The sequence below is a fragment of the Oculina patagonica genome, chromosome 1, assembly GCF_052425735.1.
Source record: "Oculina patagonica isolate OP01 chromosome 1, crgOcupat, whole genome shotgun sequence".
Classification (NCBI taxonomy): Eukaryota; Metazoa; Cnidaria; class Anthozoa; order Scleractinia; family Oculinidae; genus Oculina; species Oculina patagonica.
Genome location: NC_135758.1, coordinates 30,755,778 through 30,772,130, shown reverse-complemented (window position 1 = coordinate 30,772,130; position 16,353 = coordinate 30,755,778). Strand labels below are relative to the sequence as shown.

General features: G+C 40.9%; 1 pseudogene; it reads left to right on the top strand.

Annotated features, from left to right (window-relative positions):
- The first annotated feature begins 5,678 nt into the window (after positions 1-5,678).
- Positions 5,679-7,560, top strand: LOC144646408 (beta-1 adrenergic receptor-like; annotated as a pseudogene).
- The last annotated feature ends 8,793 nt before the right edge of the window (positions 7,561-16,353 follow it).

Sequence of the window (16,353 nt, the reverse complement as noted above, 5' to 3'; positions counted from 1 at the left end):
TGGTTTTGTATTACTACACTTAGTGATTAGAAAAACACTCGCGTCATTTTGTCAGCCCATCGGAAGTAGAACCAAAACCAATTCATTGAACAGTTCTAAATGACAGTTGCCCTATCAAAAAGCCTAGATAACATTTCAGTATTTCAAGCTTATATTTCCATAACAATACAGTCGAATAAAGGTGTCATAATGTGTGAAATTCCTGCGAGTTCACGCTCTCAAGTAATATATGTAAATTCTAGGTTAATTACTATTCTAAGAAACTTGTGATAGCGTCAGTTGAATTCTTGTACGAACTCGGTTAGGATCTCTGGATTAAAAGGTACTTTCTTTGAGTTGACCTCGAGTTTTAGTGCTGTTATTACATGGTGGCAGCGTGTGTACAACTCTGTTGATCGTTGACAACGTAAACCGTCTACGATGCCAGGAGGAGAAGGAGATTCCGGTTCAAGCGTCGGTACAACGGCCGCAGCTCAGCCACAAACATCGCAAGCTACAATGTTTCACCAAATTTTGCCGCCACAACATTTAGATCTCAAGACATCTGGAGAAGTCGCCGAAAATTGGAAGTTGTGGAAAGAAAAATACAACAATTATTTTGTGATTTCTCGTTTGGAGAGAGAAAGTGCGGAGTATCAGCTCGCTATGTTCAAGCACGCAATCGGCGATGATGGTCTCAAGGTGATCAAAACCTTCAGTTATTCCGAAGCGGAGAATGCGAACGACTGGCGTGTGGTTATGGGCAAAATGGAAAAGCATTGCATCGGCGAAGTGAACGAGATTTATGAGAGATATTGTTTCAACAAGAGGGACAAGCTTCCGACGGAAACGGTCGATAATTTCGTCGCTGAGTTGAAAACCTTGGCGAAGACCTGCAACTTTTGTGATTGTTTACGCGATAGTCTCATACGCGATCGTATCGTACTGGGAATCAAGTGCGAGCAAACCACCAAAAAGCTTCTAAGGATGAGAGACCTCACCTTAAATAAATGCATTGATGTTTGTCGCAGTGAAGAGGTTACTGCAATGCAGATGAAGTCGCTCGCCGAGCCCGTTGACAGCGTTAATCAGGTCAAGTCGAAGAAAACTAAATCGGATAAATCTTCTGATGCAAAGTCAAACATGGAATCGAAGAAGATCTCCTGTAAGTTTTGTGGATATGAGCATATATTGGCGAAGAAGAAATGCCCAGCGTGGGGGAAGACGTGTAAAAAGTGCAAAGAAAAGAATCATTTTGCCAAGAAATGTACCAAGAGAGTGCCTGTTTACAATATTGAAAGCGAAGAAGAGCTTGAAGAGATCAGTGTCGTGAGAATACAAGCTGTGAAAGAGAGGGCTGTATTTGCTGAGATGTTGGTTAAACAGCGACCATTACGATTTCAAATAGATTGTGGTGCAAGCGCGAACATTTTACCTCTCAGATATGCCGAAGGCGAGGAACTCGCTCCGTGTTCGCAAACTTTGGTTATGTGGAATGGTACCAAAGTGAAGCCCGTTGGCACCTGTGCTTTGTTGGTCGTGAATCCTAAGAACAATGAGAAGTTCAAGGTCAGATTTGTGGTCGTTAAAGAAAATCTGACGCCTTTGCTTGGTTTAAACACGACGGAAAAGATGAAGCTGTTAACTATTCACAAAGAGAATTTCGTAAATGTTGTGGAGAATGTGAGCGGTGGCCTAGTAGATAAGTACCCGGATGTTTTTGATAAGGGTCTTGGAACGCTACCTGGTAAAGTGCACCTCCAGATTGACCCTAACTCTAAGCCTGTGATACTGCCAGCGAGGAAAGTTCCTGTGTCTATTCGTGACAAGTTCAAAGAGGAGCTGCAAAGGCTGGAAAGTCTGAAAGTCATTGCTCCTGTTGATGAACCGACCCAGTGGGTTAGTCAGATTGTTGTTGCTGTTAAGAAGTCTGGTGAGCTGCGTGTTTGCATCGATCCGAAACCTCTCAATGCTGCTTTAAAGAGGGAACATTACCAAATTCCTGTTATTGATGATTTGTTGCCTGACCTCACAGATGCACGTGTGTTTACCGAGGCCGATTTAGCATCAGCCTTTTGGCACTTAGAGCTAGATCATGAATCTAGCATGCTCACAACCTTCTCTACACCGTATGGGCGATATCGTTGGCTTCGTTTACCCTTTGGTCTCAGCGTCTCAAGTGAAATATTTCAGAAGCGTCTCCACCAAGAGTTAGATGGTCTTTCCGGTGTTAAGTGCATTGCAGATGATGTTCTGATCCATGGCACGAATGAGGCCGATCATGACAGCAATTTGGAAGCGTTTATGAGCAGATGTCAGCAGAAAGGCATCAAGCTCAACAGTCAGAAGCTAGAATTCAAGTGTGATGAAGTTCCATTCCATGGACACCTGCTAACCACCGAGGGTCTGAAACCGGACCCTGAGAAAGTTAGGGCGATCGTTGAGATGCCACGCCCTGAGAAACGAGATGACATACTGCGGCTTAATGGAATGGTTAACTATCTTAGTCGTTTTCTTCCTAATCTGTCTGATGTCATGAAGCCTCTCCGTGATCTTACCCACAAAGATGCGGTATGGTGCTGGGATGACCCGCAAGAAAAGGCATGGAATGATGTCAAGAATCTCATTGTATCTGCACCCGTTTTGGCGTACTACAAGCCCAGTGAAGTGCTTGAAATCCAGTGTGATAGCAGTCAGAGTGGTCTGGGCGCAGCGCTCATGCAAAATGGGCACCCCATTGCGTACGCCAGTAGAGCCTTAACAGAAACTGAATCACGCTATGCGCAGATTGAGAAGGAGATGATGGCAATCGTTTTCTCAGTTGAGAAGTTCAATGATTACACGTTCGGCAGAAGGACAATCGTCCACACTGATCATAAGCCCCTAGAATCGATCGTCAAGAAGCCACTTCATCGTGCTCCTAAGAGATTGCAAGGAATGATGATCCGTTTGCAGAAGTACGACTTAGAAGTCCGATACGAGCGAGGGAACAAAATGTTTCTGGCGGACACACTCTCCAGAGCGTACCTTCCATCATGTACACAAGTTGAGTCAGAATTTGAAACCATCAACATGATGGAATATCTGCCAATTTCTGAAGCGAGGCTCTTGCAGATCCAGCGTGAAACAGAGAAGGACGAGTCCCTTCAAGCTTTAAAGGCCGTAATCCAGCGGGGCTGGCCGGAGGAAAAAAGTGCCCTGCCACCTGTTGTCTCTCCGTATTACAACATGAGAGACGAAATGTCCGTTCAAGATGGGCTTATTTTCAAGGGAGAGAGAGTGGTGGTCCCGAAAGCTGCAAGAGGCGAACTACTCCAGAGAATTCACAACTCGCACCTGGGAGTTAATGGTTGCCTTAGCAGAGCGCGCGAGTGTCTTTATTGGCCTGGTATGACAGGGGACATTAAGAATCACGTGTCAACCTGCGAAGCCTGTAGAGAATACGAGCGAAGCCAGACCAAGGAAACGCTCAAGAGTCACGAAACGCCAAGTCGGCCCTGGCAGTACGTTGCGGCTGACCTGTTTGAGCTAGAGGGAAAGAGCTACCTGGTGACTTCTGACTATTTCAGTGATTTCTTCGAACTTGATCACCTCAGAAGCACATCGTCCGTGTATGTTATCAAGAAGCTCAAAGCTCATTTTGCAAGGCACGGTATACCCGAACAGCTGGTCACCGACAACGGACCGCAGTTTACGTCTCGCGATTTCTTGAAATTCTCAAAAGAATGGGATTTTGATCATCGCACTAGTAGTCCGCGTCACAGTCAGTCCAATGGCAAAGCAGAAAGTGCCGTGAAGGAAGCAAAGAAGATCCTCGTGAAATGTAAGAAGGCTGGTTCTGATGCGTTTCTTGCTCTACTTGACCACAGGAATACACCGCCTACGGAAATTCAGATCAGCCCGGCTCAGCGTCTTCTAAATAGAAGGACAAGAAGTCTTCTACCCATGTCTGCTGGTCTACTAAAGCCGTCTGTAGCTGATTAAGATACAACCCGTACCAAGCTTCGCCTGCGCCAGCAACGGCAAGCTCATTATTACAACAGAGGCGCCCGTGACCTAGATCCTTTGGAGAAGGGTGACCCTGTAAGAGTTAAGCCTTGGCACGTTGGAAAGAAGGAATGGCAGCAAGGCGTTGTTAAGAAGCGTTTGGATGAAAGGTCGTACGAAGTGGAGCTTCCCCAAGGAGTTCTTCGGAGAAACAGAGTTCATCTAAGGAGGACCAACGAATCTGCTCCTACAGCAGCCGAAACTCAAGATGAGCAGTATAGCGAGCCACAGCCACGAGAGCCACGAGATCCTGTGTCTGAAACCCACGACTTGCCGTCCCAAGCTGCAGCTGAAGCTCCGTCTCAAGGTTCTACTGTAGTTCAGCCGCCCGCTACTCCTGTGGAAGCACCAGAGCTAAGAAGATCTCAGCGAGTCCGCCGAGTCCCAAAACACCTTCAGGACTATGTTTTGGCGTGAGTGCCCAAGCATGAACTGTCTGAACTGTTGCAGCATAAGGACGTTACTTTTTTTGTTATTTGACGTGTTTATTTTCTTTTTCTGTTATAAAAGAGAGGGTGTCATAATGTGTGAAATTCCTGCGAGTTCACGCTCTCAAGTAATATATGTAAATTCTAGGTTAATTACTATTCTAAGAAACTTGTGATAGCGTCAGTTGAATTCTTGTACGAACTCGGTTAGGATCTCTGGATTAAAAGGTACTTTCTTTGAGTTGACCTCGAGTTTTAGTGCTGTTATTACAAAAGGTGCGGGCCATCAGTTAAAAACATAAGCTGAAAAAAACAGGAAGATATTTTAAACTTCTTCAATACACTGTTCATGCCAGTTTATTCTACAAACAGTTTCAGTGAAATGTAGCCACAGCAACTGTTTTACTTTTGTTTTAAGAAATAATTGTAAAACTTTTATTCTCTTTTCTTTTTTTCTTTTCTTTGCTTTCTTCAAACGCAAAAGCTCTAGCTGTAGGTCCATTTTAACCAGCTTTTTGCAGCTTGCGCCCAAAATTTTACATGTCTTTTTTCTACGTTCAATTTCGTTGTTATGCAAATTTGCCAATATATAAAAAAAGGCTATAAATTTAAAGATCTTTCAGCATCAAAAAAGAAAAATTAAAGAATTCTGGAAACATTTATGATCGATGTTATGAGTCAGAGTACAAGTTGTCTATTCTATTTAAAAAGCTTTTACCTACGCTAAATACAAACAAGTGTCAGAAGTTTACAAACCTTGCCACAAATCTACCAGCTAGTGCACTAAGGTGGATTTTATTGTTTTAAATTTCAGATGACTTCAAAAAGCGATGACAATGTTTTTAGAACAGGAATCATTTGATGCTGCATAAATTAAACCTGCACGTAACTGAAAGCTTACCCGCCTTATCGATGGACTTGTTTTCGAGAGTTAAATTGCCCCGTGATTGCAGTTATTTGCCAAACGTCCACTCTAGCTAAATAAATCAACACTTACTGCACTGACCAAACGTTTGGGAGAGTAATGAGTGAGTATTTTTTCAATGAAATGACAGTTAACTTATATTAGTTATGCGGGCAGCAGAACATGTTCATCAGATGTTGACGGGCAATTAGGTTAATGTGCCATGAAAACAGGAAAATAATTACCAGCAGCGTACAAGATGGGGCATTCAGAAACGTTCTACAAAAACACATTGACGTCCAAGCGAAGAAACAGCAAATATGAACAACACTAGTGATACTGGAGTTGTCAGCATGGTGGGGAGGATATTGTTATCAACGTGGTTTGGTCTCACAGGTTTGGCGGCCATTATTGGAAACGGGATTGTGTTGTGGTTGGTCGCCAGAAATCGATCGCTAAATACACACCAACTCATTGGGGGTAACTGGGTCTTTATTGCCTAGAGACCAAACGCGATTCCCCCCTTAGCAGGGAGAGAAATACATTTTATACATAAAGAAAAAAAATTGATTCGCTAACACGCTACTTATGCTGTTTGCTCGCTGATCGCTTAGGAATTGGAAATGAATAGAGGCATGGGACTCGCCGTCTTTTACTGCCTAGGCGTGGCGTGGTATTTCCGCCGCGGTATTTAATTGTGATAAACAAGTCTATCACTCACTAAATACACACCAACTCATTGGGGGTAACTGGGTCTTTATTGCCTAGAGACCAAACGCGATTCCCCCAAAAACCCCCAAAGAGTTGGTATGCAATGCTCAGTGAGTTATAGACTTACTCATCATGTTTATAGCTATCAGTTTGTACTGAAGCGAAGTGTCAAGATAACGTTCGTAGGCATTAGAAAGCCAATCTCCTTGAAGCTTAATATAGTGGCCGGGAACACCACAGTTCAGCGCAAAGGTGGCTCCTCCACGTCGAAAGGAGTGTCCAGAGTACATGGAGCTGTCAACACCGCATTGTTGTAGCGACTTCTTAAGTTTATTAGTAAATGTAGCGTAGGTTAGTGGTTGCACTTGTTCCCCGGTTATGTACACGAAGGCAGGACCATTTAGGAGCGTGCCCGAATCATGCCGGCTTAACAATTTAAACGCTTGTGTAACTGCTGCATGCGGGCAGAGAGTGGAAAAAAATTGAAAAAAAAAAAAAAAAAAGTGAAAAAAAATTGATTCGCTAACACGCTACTTATGCTGTTTGCTCGCTGATCGCTTAGGAATTGGAAATGAATAGAGGCATGGGACTCGCCGTCTTTTACTGCCTAGGCGTGGCGTGGTATTTCCGCCGCGGTATTTAATTGTGATAAACAAGTCTATCACTCACTAAGAACAATTTCAAACTTGTTCCTGACTTCATTGGCGGCAGCGGACTTTTTAGTGGGACTGGTTATAGACCCGGTGTGGATATCTTTAAGACACTTGGGTTACAATACACTGAGATACTTACGTGGAAAACTACTCGGAGACTGTTGTCTATCTCTGGATCCATACAACAGTGGCTACTACATTCAACTTATGCTGCGTTACCAAGGATAGACATATTGCCATCTTTTATCCTCTCCGCTACCAAGACATTTTCACTAACAGGCGATGTTATATGCTCATAGCCACTGTTTGGTTTATTTCCCTGGTTCTCCCAGGCTCGAGATTCTTGGTTAAGGATCTAAAAATGCTATCGATATTATGTTTGTCTGTTACAATCATCACGGTATTGGTACCAATGATCATCATCATATTCTGCTCTATTCGGAATTTAAAAGCGGCTGCCGTGCAGTTTAAGAACATAATTGTTAATACTTTACAGAATCAAGACACTGTTAAAAGAAGAAAAAAGAACTTCAAGGCAGCCAAGACAGTTAGCGTTGTGGTTGGGTTGTTTGTTGTTTGCTGGTTGCCAAGTCTAGTCGTTTCTTTAGTGCATTACTTTAGCAAACGATTGACATGGTACCAGGTGTGGACACCAGTCGAAGCAGTCGCGTTTACTTCATCGGCAATCAACCCGTGGGTGTATTGCTTGCGAAACGAAGAATTCTATGAAGCTTTAACGCGTACGTTTCGATTTTTCAGCAGACGAAATTCGGAACGAAATCACTCTCATCGTTCAGTTGAACTGAATGAACATAATATATGTAATCCGCCAGTGTAGATTTTCAACATGTATATTAAAAAGTTATATAAAACATAGGCGATCATACTTTCCTCTAATTAGGCTCCACTTCTTGTAAAATATAGAGAGAAAGTAGCAACAGGAATATAGCTTCAGTGGCTGTATGTTTCTCAATAAAAGCAATTTAAGACGCGAACTTTCATCTTTAACTAAGCAAGGCATGATTGACGGATTGAAAAAGGGAAGGAAACAACATCGACGAAAGACAAAAAACCATTGTGTTCAGAAAAATAAATGAAACTTTGGTCAACATTTTTCATCATTTTTGGCGAGAAAATACAGTGATCGTAACAATATATAATCAAAGGCCCTTTGGGCAGCCTCCGTGTCACTTTCAAATGATGAAGGAACCAGAAGCGATTAATTTAAATATATTTTTAAGAAATTTGCCAGAGTTGCGTTATATCAGATATACGATATTGAATATGTAAGTATATGTATTGTTCATTTCTTCTGCACAGGGTTTTGTGATCCTCTGCAACAGACAAAAATTGCGTTATCTTACTGCGTGACGTCTGATATACACGACATATATACGATGAAAAAGGTTAAACTGTCTTGTATTATTTACACCGACCCTTTGTATTAATTTAAAGAAAGTAAAAATTTCTGTTTACAAGATCTAATACATCTCATCAAATATGATCTGTCTCTTTCGTTTATTCTTTGAATTAGTCCTTTCTAACGGCCCGGGGAGTATTTTTGCCTTGTGTTCTACGGGGTGCTTTGTGTCAGTTCTATTTACCCGCTAGAAGATGGTTTTCCATGTTTTATAAGAAAATACCATGAACGCTTGAGGTCTAGAAAAGTTGCTAGTGGAGGTCCCGCTTGGCGAGGATATTAAGCTGCGTGCGGGTTTAGAATATAGCATTAAAAACGAACACGGAACCTACAAGACTCCAGTCGCCGCTTACGGCAGTACAAATGCACGCAACATCGGCAAAGCCGGTAAAGTGAAAGTGTAGTGTTTTCTTTCATTATTGACTTCTTCGTAAATGAACAAAGATACCATTTCGTACATATTTTCAAATCATAGTCTAAGTCCTTTCTCCGACTAACAAAACATTCTGAAAGGCTGACAAAGCCCACAAACCTAGTTGAAATATTGAGACTATATATTTACGCAATGCCATTTAATTTGGTCAGATTATTACAATTTACATTCCAAAGTAAGTCTTTCAAATTCGCTGCTAATTTCGATTTAAGAGAACAAAAGTGAAATGCTATGTCTTCAGTTTGTGGCTAAAATGTGGCTTACCTCGAAACGTTTCTAGAGGAACTTGAGACCGGCCTGTTTTGCTTAACAACATCCAATAAATTTCGCGCGGTTCACGTCCAAAGAAGAGCAATAAATTTTAATGATTTTTTCTTCATCTGTCGCCTTCTTTGGCATACTCTAACTTCCATTTAGGTAGGTAAAACATTTCTGAAGAAATCTTGCAGTAATAAAAATCATTTAACCAACAAAACAAAAGACTAGAGGCGAGATCGTCCCACTGCAACATAATTTTGTATTGCGGTGGTTGGATTTCTCAGTTGTTATACACCTTATTCATAAATGGTGGAACGCGCGGAAGAGTTTGGGTCGAGTACATGAAAGCGAGGCGAGTAAGGCTTCGGCTTCGAACCAAAACAAAGAAAAGTATGGCGAATTGAAGTAGTATTTGATAATTCTTGAAATATCTCGTCGGCAAGAAAGCGATTTTTGGGTTTTGATGACTGCCATTGGAATCTCTGGTTTGTAAACTACAGATATGGCCGACGTATGGTTTCGAATTCAACACAAATCATGGAAAAAATTCCGTTGGATAACCGCATCGATCCTCTCAGTCTCTTCACTGCCTGCTCGTGTACAATTGTAATCCAGACTACTTTCAAGTTTCCTTTTTATGGAAGACCCTAGAAGCTTGCAGAAAGGCAGAGGAAAGAAACACGATATAAAAGACTATGGAGCCTGTTAAAAAATTAACATGTCTCTCGATACGGTAAGCAAAAATCGCGATTATCTAAAGACACAAGGTTTCTTGAGTATTTTGTCTTCGAACACAATAATAAGCTAAAATGTTGTTCACAACGGTTGATCATTCTTTATAGATCTTACTTGTAACAAATCTTTCAATTTAAGAAGTAAAGCCAAGGAAAGTAGAAATAGGATATAAAGACCGAGCTTTCAAATTTTAAACTTTTCAAATTGAAATAAATTTTACAGCGGTAAGATTCTTGCAATTTTAAATATTCCGATACATTTGCTGAATTCAGAATTTAAGCACTTCTTTGATGCCAAATCGTCTTGCTGATTTTTTGTCCATATATACTGATCCATTTGTGATTCTTAAATTGTGTATACATTTGAATGCTCGGGTTCGAATGCCGAGGTTAGTGGGTGAAAGTAGACTGAACTGAAATATTTTTAACCTGTTTGCGTAGTCGCTAGTCGCACAATGTTGGCAATTTTTTTTACTTTCCATATCCAGAGACGTGCAAAATCGCTATAGTCTCTATAATATCTATATTTTTCAAGCTCCCAAAGTCTTCCATTAAAACGATACTATAGTAATACGGATAACAACTGTACACAAGGCAGTAAAGAGATTATAAGAAGATCGATGCGGTTTTGCGACGAAATTTTTCCATGATTTGTGTTGACTTCGCATCCATACGACCGTTTATGCAGTTGTCAAACCAGGGATTCCAATGGCAGTCATCAAAACCCAAGAATCGCTTTCTTACCGACGTGATATTTAAAGAATTATCAAATACTACTTCAATTCGTCATACTTTTCTTTGTTTTGGTTCGAAGCCGAAGTCTCACTCGCCTCGCTTTCATGCACTCGACCCAAACTCTTCCGCGCGTTCCGCCATTTATGAATAAGGTGTATGGTTACCTTGGTTTATTTCTGACACTCACTCTTTGACAGCTCGGGAAGGTGTTAAACTGCATCCCGGGGGGACTCGCGTATGAAAGGGGCGGGGATGCTCGTCGTCTCGCTTAGGGGTGTGAATGTCGGATTTTTGGTCTCACTTGGGGTGTTCCGGGCAAAACGCCAATATTTGTAGTCATAATGGTCTCGTTTAGGGCTGCACACCAAGAAATATACAGATGTAAATTCTATTCTCAGTTTTTTGTTATCTTTTTAAAATTTCCGAAGAGCAACCCCGTCCCTTTCATAAAGCAGTCCCCTCCCCCGGGAACTGCATTCCTAAATCCTTACAAAGGAGCCGACAAACTTCACCCACCGCATATCCTCCGTGTCACGTAATCAGTTACGTGACACGGAGGCAAAAAAGGTTAAATATGTATTTGATAACTGAGTAAAGATGAAAAAAGGATTGATGAATAAACGAAGATTATCAACACAACAAAAATAGCACTTTCACAGCTGGCTCGTCCGACAAATCATTATGGACGACTGGGGACTAAACAAAAGTCGTCAAGTTTTTCTGTTTAAAGTTTTCAGTAGAACTCAGACTTCCTATTTTTTACACACTTCTTGACCATTCGTAACCTTAAATATTGCAACAACATAGATTTTGGTGGAGGACAACTTGTCTATTTATTAACCCTTTTGCACCATTTTTGACTCCATGTGACTAGGAAGAACTATCCTTCATTAGTAGAAACGCAGCTGTATTCTATTGGAAATCCGCGAATCTGATTGGTTCTCCCACTGTTTTCTATTCGCCGATAGAAATCAGTCGCGCGCGCGAGTAGCTCTTTAAGCGGTCAATTTTCTTGATTTTTGTCTTCAAAGTGCACAATATTGTAGGTTTTGGACTGCAGTCCTTTAGGGTTTCTACTAAAACAATTAGACTACTCGCCCTCGTTTTCTATGAGCGATAGTCAACTCGGCTCAGTCGGCTGCGCCTCGTTGACTATTTGCTCATAGAAAACTCGGGCTCGTAGTCTAATTCTTAAATATAAGTAAATGCGAATTTTACTAGTCACACAAATTTCATTTGCAAAATTTCTTGAGGAGGTGTTGGCTTGTAAAGATTTAATCCTCTGAATTTTGAACAATGATTCCTTTTATACTTTACTTATTTTGTACGTCACGGGACGAGCCAAATGCCGTCTCTCACTTGATTATTCTAACTCTTTCGCCAAGAAATTTTCGTTACGAGGATATTTCAAGATAAGCCGAAATTGATATCATTGATTAAAGTGTGATTTAAGTTGACGGTTTAGAGACTGACTCATTTGCTATAAACGAGAAAAAGGGGTGTGTCACTGAGTAAATAAAATTTTGCAAGAAATTGCTTTCGGGTGATGTTCTTTAGGCCGTGTTCACACTTGGTGTCCGAGCACTGGCATCTGGGCACCGGCAAAAAATAGCTTCGTGTTCACACACACAAAACAAAAGTACTCAAGTACCATTAAGTGCCCGAGTATTATGGCGTGGGCACTTGAAAAAATAGTATGTTCACATTAGTGCCCAGCGAGAATGGTACTTGGGCTCTGTGCCCAGGCACCAAGTGTGAACACAGCCTTATTAAGTTGTGCATTCCAAGGTAAGAAGGTTAGTTTCTTACCAATGATAATAAATAAAAAGCAAATATTGAGCTGCTTTAATCACAACAAGATAATATTTTATCTTGTATAATTCTAATTGAATGCCTTTGTTGCATTCCACTGTAGAAAGTCACAATAAAAGTATGCAGCTGTACTAGACAGCCGGGAAGCTGCCACAACGTTGGCAGAAAAATAATATCTTAAAGTAATGTATCTTGATTTACTCTTGTTTAAATGGAACGAATCTTATTATTAAATTTTGGAGCCAGTAATACACACAGTACAAGAGAAGTCAAGGAAGAATTGGTTGATACAGTATATGTGTTATCATTTGGAGGTAATACACACCTACATTACAAGTGGAGTCCAGGAAGTAAAGTAGAAGCGACAGCCGGAAATGCGTCTGCGTTCGCAGCCGGGCTACCTCTTTCAGAGGCGATAAAAAATGCAATTTTTTGTATTTGATTTTTTTATTATTTTGCTTAAATTACAAAACAAATTTGTAATACATTACATACATACAATGTGATGCAATAAGTAAAAGTAATGACCTTCGCGTCAAACAGAAAGGCCTAGGATTAATTTCCATACCATTGGCGAGGCGATATAGAAAATTGTGTGACATTTTCGTGTGTACCGAAGGATCACCGAAGGCGTGACAAGTAATTTAGTCTGAAATCCAAATCAGCAGCACTTTGAAATAAATATCATCAGTGCATATCCAAGCAAAACAAGGATTTCATTAAGTCCACTTTTTTAATCTTTTGCTAGGAACTACTATCGGTTGACCTCTTGGTACAGGCTTCTACGGAATTAAAAGTTACGACACTAAACTTCTTGTTGATCGTGTACAGTGATTACAAACACTTCAGGACTGACGTACACGACTCGTGCGAACTCAGATTTATCCGCTACCTGAGCTGATAAAGTACAGCACTAACTTCAGGCCTAAAACCTCCGTTAAACAACTAATGCTGTATCAGAAATGGTAATTAAAAAGAGAAATCTATTCTAACTCGCCACAACTCAAGATGGCGAGTCGCTTTGGAAAGAAGCAAACAAAATGAGCTTAAATATATTCGATAGCAATGCACGCTCAAGCAAACAAAGACTTCAGATAGCTCACCTTTCAAATGCAGTCTGATCGAGAAATTTCTATCGGCTGGCGCCCCCTGAAACAGTCTCAAAAGTTACGACACTACTAAACGGCCTCCTCCACTTTTCAAATTCAAGCTTGCCAGTTATCGTGTATTAAAACTCATGTAAGTGAGCTCAATTTTATCTGACGCCTGATAAAGTACATCGGTCTTTCCTGACCCGAAACCTCCGTTTAACTGCTAGAAATCAAACGGGGTTTGCCGATGTTCTTAACTGCGGAAGACGATTCACACACAATCAAAGATGGCGGAACGCGAAGTAAACAAGAGTGCTTCTAGTTCCCAGTTCTTTTCGGTTTGATAATGGAGTAATTCTCACATGAATCCTCGACCGACAGCATAAGGCGATTGTCATCGCCTAAAAATGAAACTTAACAAAATCCTTCAGTTTTCATGTTTCTTACCTTGATAAACTTTTTCCAATTAAACAAACAAGGCAAATTTGCATTGGGCGCGAGCTGCCAAACATCGCGGTTTTGTTCTTAAAGACGTTTGTCTACAATGACTGGTTTGAAAATGTAGCCGAAAATTTCTTCAGTTCGTGCTTGTAGAAAATCCGCCCTTACTTTCCACTCGCAAAAGGTCCTTCCACGCACGCACGCACGCACGCACGCACGCACGCACGCACGCACACAAAACTCGCGGTTTTTTATGCTCAGTTTCACCTGCTTCGCTGGTAATTTCAACCGGAAAGATAGATACGTCTTTGCCGGTCTCGCTAAAGGAAGGTTTCCTTTAGCGGATGAAATTCAAGTCAAACAACCTCATAGGTATTAAAAATATTAGAAGTAAATAAAAATAATATTTTTACACCTGCGATAATCGGTATACAACTGCAGGGCCTCCCCAGGTTTTTGTCTTCGTATATTAGATGACTTCAAAAGCTAGCAGACAAATGTATTCAGCTGAAGGCTTTGTCGCAATCAAGGATAATTTTTTTGTATCCGTAGATCTCTTATACAAGTTCCTTTGTTGATTTTCTTGAAATGTAATTGCATTCCAACGTAAAAGTTTCCTAAACATTTTCCGTATAAAGACATCCTCTGTCAAATCGGATAATGCTGGAATCACTTTAATGTATCTTTATTTGGTCGGCATTTTTATTGCTTACTCGAGTTGTCACTTGTGTTTGTTTAATATAATAGTTGAAAAAGGCTTGTGTGCCCATGAATTATGACCTGCTGGAGACGGTTTATTTAATTTACATAGAAAATTTCAAATTGTCGAAACAGGCGACTTCAATTTATACCGACAGATCGACTGAACAAATTAGTTCGTAACACAAGCTCTCCTGTAGATGGTGATAAATATTTGGGAAACAAATGGTCAAATTTAGAGTTGAGAATGAATCTCGCTCAAGGCCTACCAAAGGGATCGATTTGTTCTGCTTCCGTAGACCTGATCCAAGATTCTGAACACGCAATTAGCTCGTATGTGGCTGCGTCTCCGAATGTCGTCTTATCCTTTACTGCAACTCTTGGAAATATTTTAATCTTAATCGCCCTCAGCCACCGTGATTCATCGCTTCATCCGCCATCTAAACTCTTATTTAGATGTCTTGCGACTACTGATCTCGGAGTTGGAGTGATTTCGCAGCCACTTTTCATTATCCATGTTGTGTCTGTCGTCAACAAATACTGGAAACTGTGTTTTGTCAGTGAGCGTTCGGCGTACATCACCGCCGCAGGGCTTTGTGGGGTGTCCGTCTTCACGTTAACTGCAATCAGTGCCGATCGGCTTCTAGCGTTGACGTTAAGGATGCGTTATAGAGAGCTTGTAACTCTTAAAAGAATACGTCTCGTCATTGCCTTCATATGGCTTATAAGCTTCGCAAATGCTTTACTGTACCTATGGGACCCGCGTATTTTCTTAATAGGATGTTTTATTGTGATCGTTACTGCTATACTAATCGCCACCTTTTGTTACTTCAAAATTTACCTCATACTTCGCCGGCAAAAGTCGCGAGTTGAAGATCATTTCAACCAAGGACGACGGGCCACCGCAAGCCTTAACGTCGAAAAGTACAAGAAAACGGTTTTGAGTGCCCTGTGGGTTCATATCACTTTAGTAGCTTGTAATCTACCGTATGCTGTTGTGACCACAGTTAAGACGATTCGTGGGAATACTGCTTCTCTTTTTGTAGTTGAAGCTTTCGCTGCGACCTTGGTTTTTCTTAACTCATCTTTAAACCCAGTTCTTTACTGTTGGAAGATAAAAGAAGTGAGACAATCCGTAAAACAGACAATAATAAATTTCCGCTGTCAATGAAACTGAATGCGGAGGAAAGAATCTCCATTTTTACTTTGAGTCAAATGTATTAACGAAATTGCGAAATTCTGTGCTACGGCTGAAACATTGTTCGACTGAAACTCGAACTTTGAAGCGTGGCATATAATGAGAGTATCTGGGCATAAATCTGAGTTGATTACCAAGGCATACTCAAGACGATTGTCTGAGAGTAAACAGAGTGAAATCTCCAATGCCTTGAGCACAGCTTGCGGTCTTGATGTTCCAGTGAATCTTGTGTCGACTCGTAGCATAAGCAATGAACATCTTGAACTGTCGTACTCTCGTACGTTGTTTGTTTTTTTTTCAGTTATTAAACAAAACACTTAATGACTGGCCGCTCAGAGACAAAACTCACTCTTCCCCTTGGGACCAGGTATTAAGTGCTTAATGTGATTTATAGGCCAAAACCAAACGTAGGCTGTTTTTTTTTTTTTTTGCCTGGGTGGGTTCGTTTTCTCTTAAAACGGACTAAACAGCTGTAGTTCGAATATTTATTAATGCTATCATGGGTGTTACATCGCCAGCTTTGAGTTATCGGCCCGTTAGGGCTGCATTTCGCGGAAACGAGGATATGCTTCATGGGGATGTTTTTTAAGACTCTCGAAAATGCCTTCTCGTTCACTTTTTGGTGATTTTATTTGTTCTTGGACCTAAATATTAATTCTAACGTTCCACAAAAGAGAATTTCGCTTATTGCACTTATTCCTAAATAAACGAACTTGTCTGTTACGTCACATACCATTGTTTCCAACTTAAATTTAATATTATTATGGCTTAAACAAGGATACCTAACACGGTAGCTTTAATTTCTGGCCG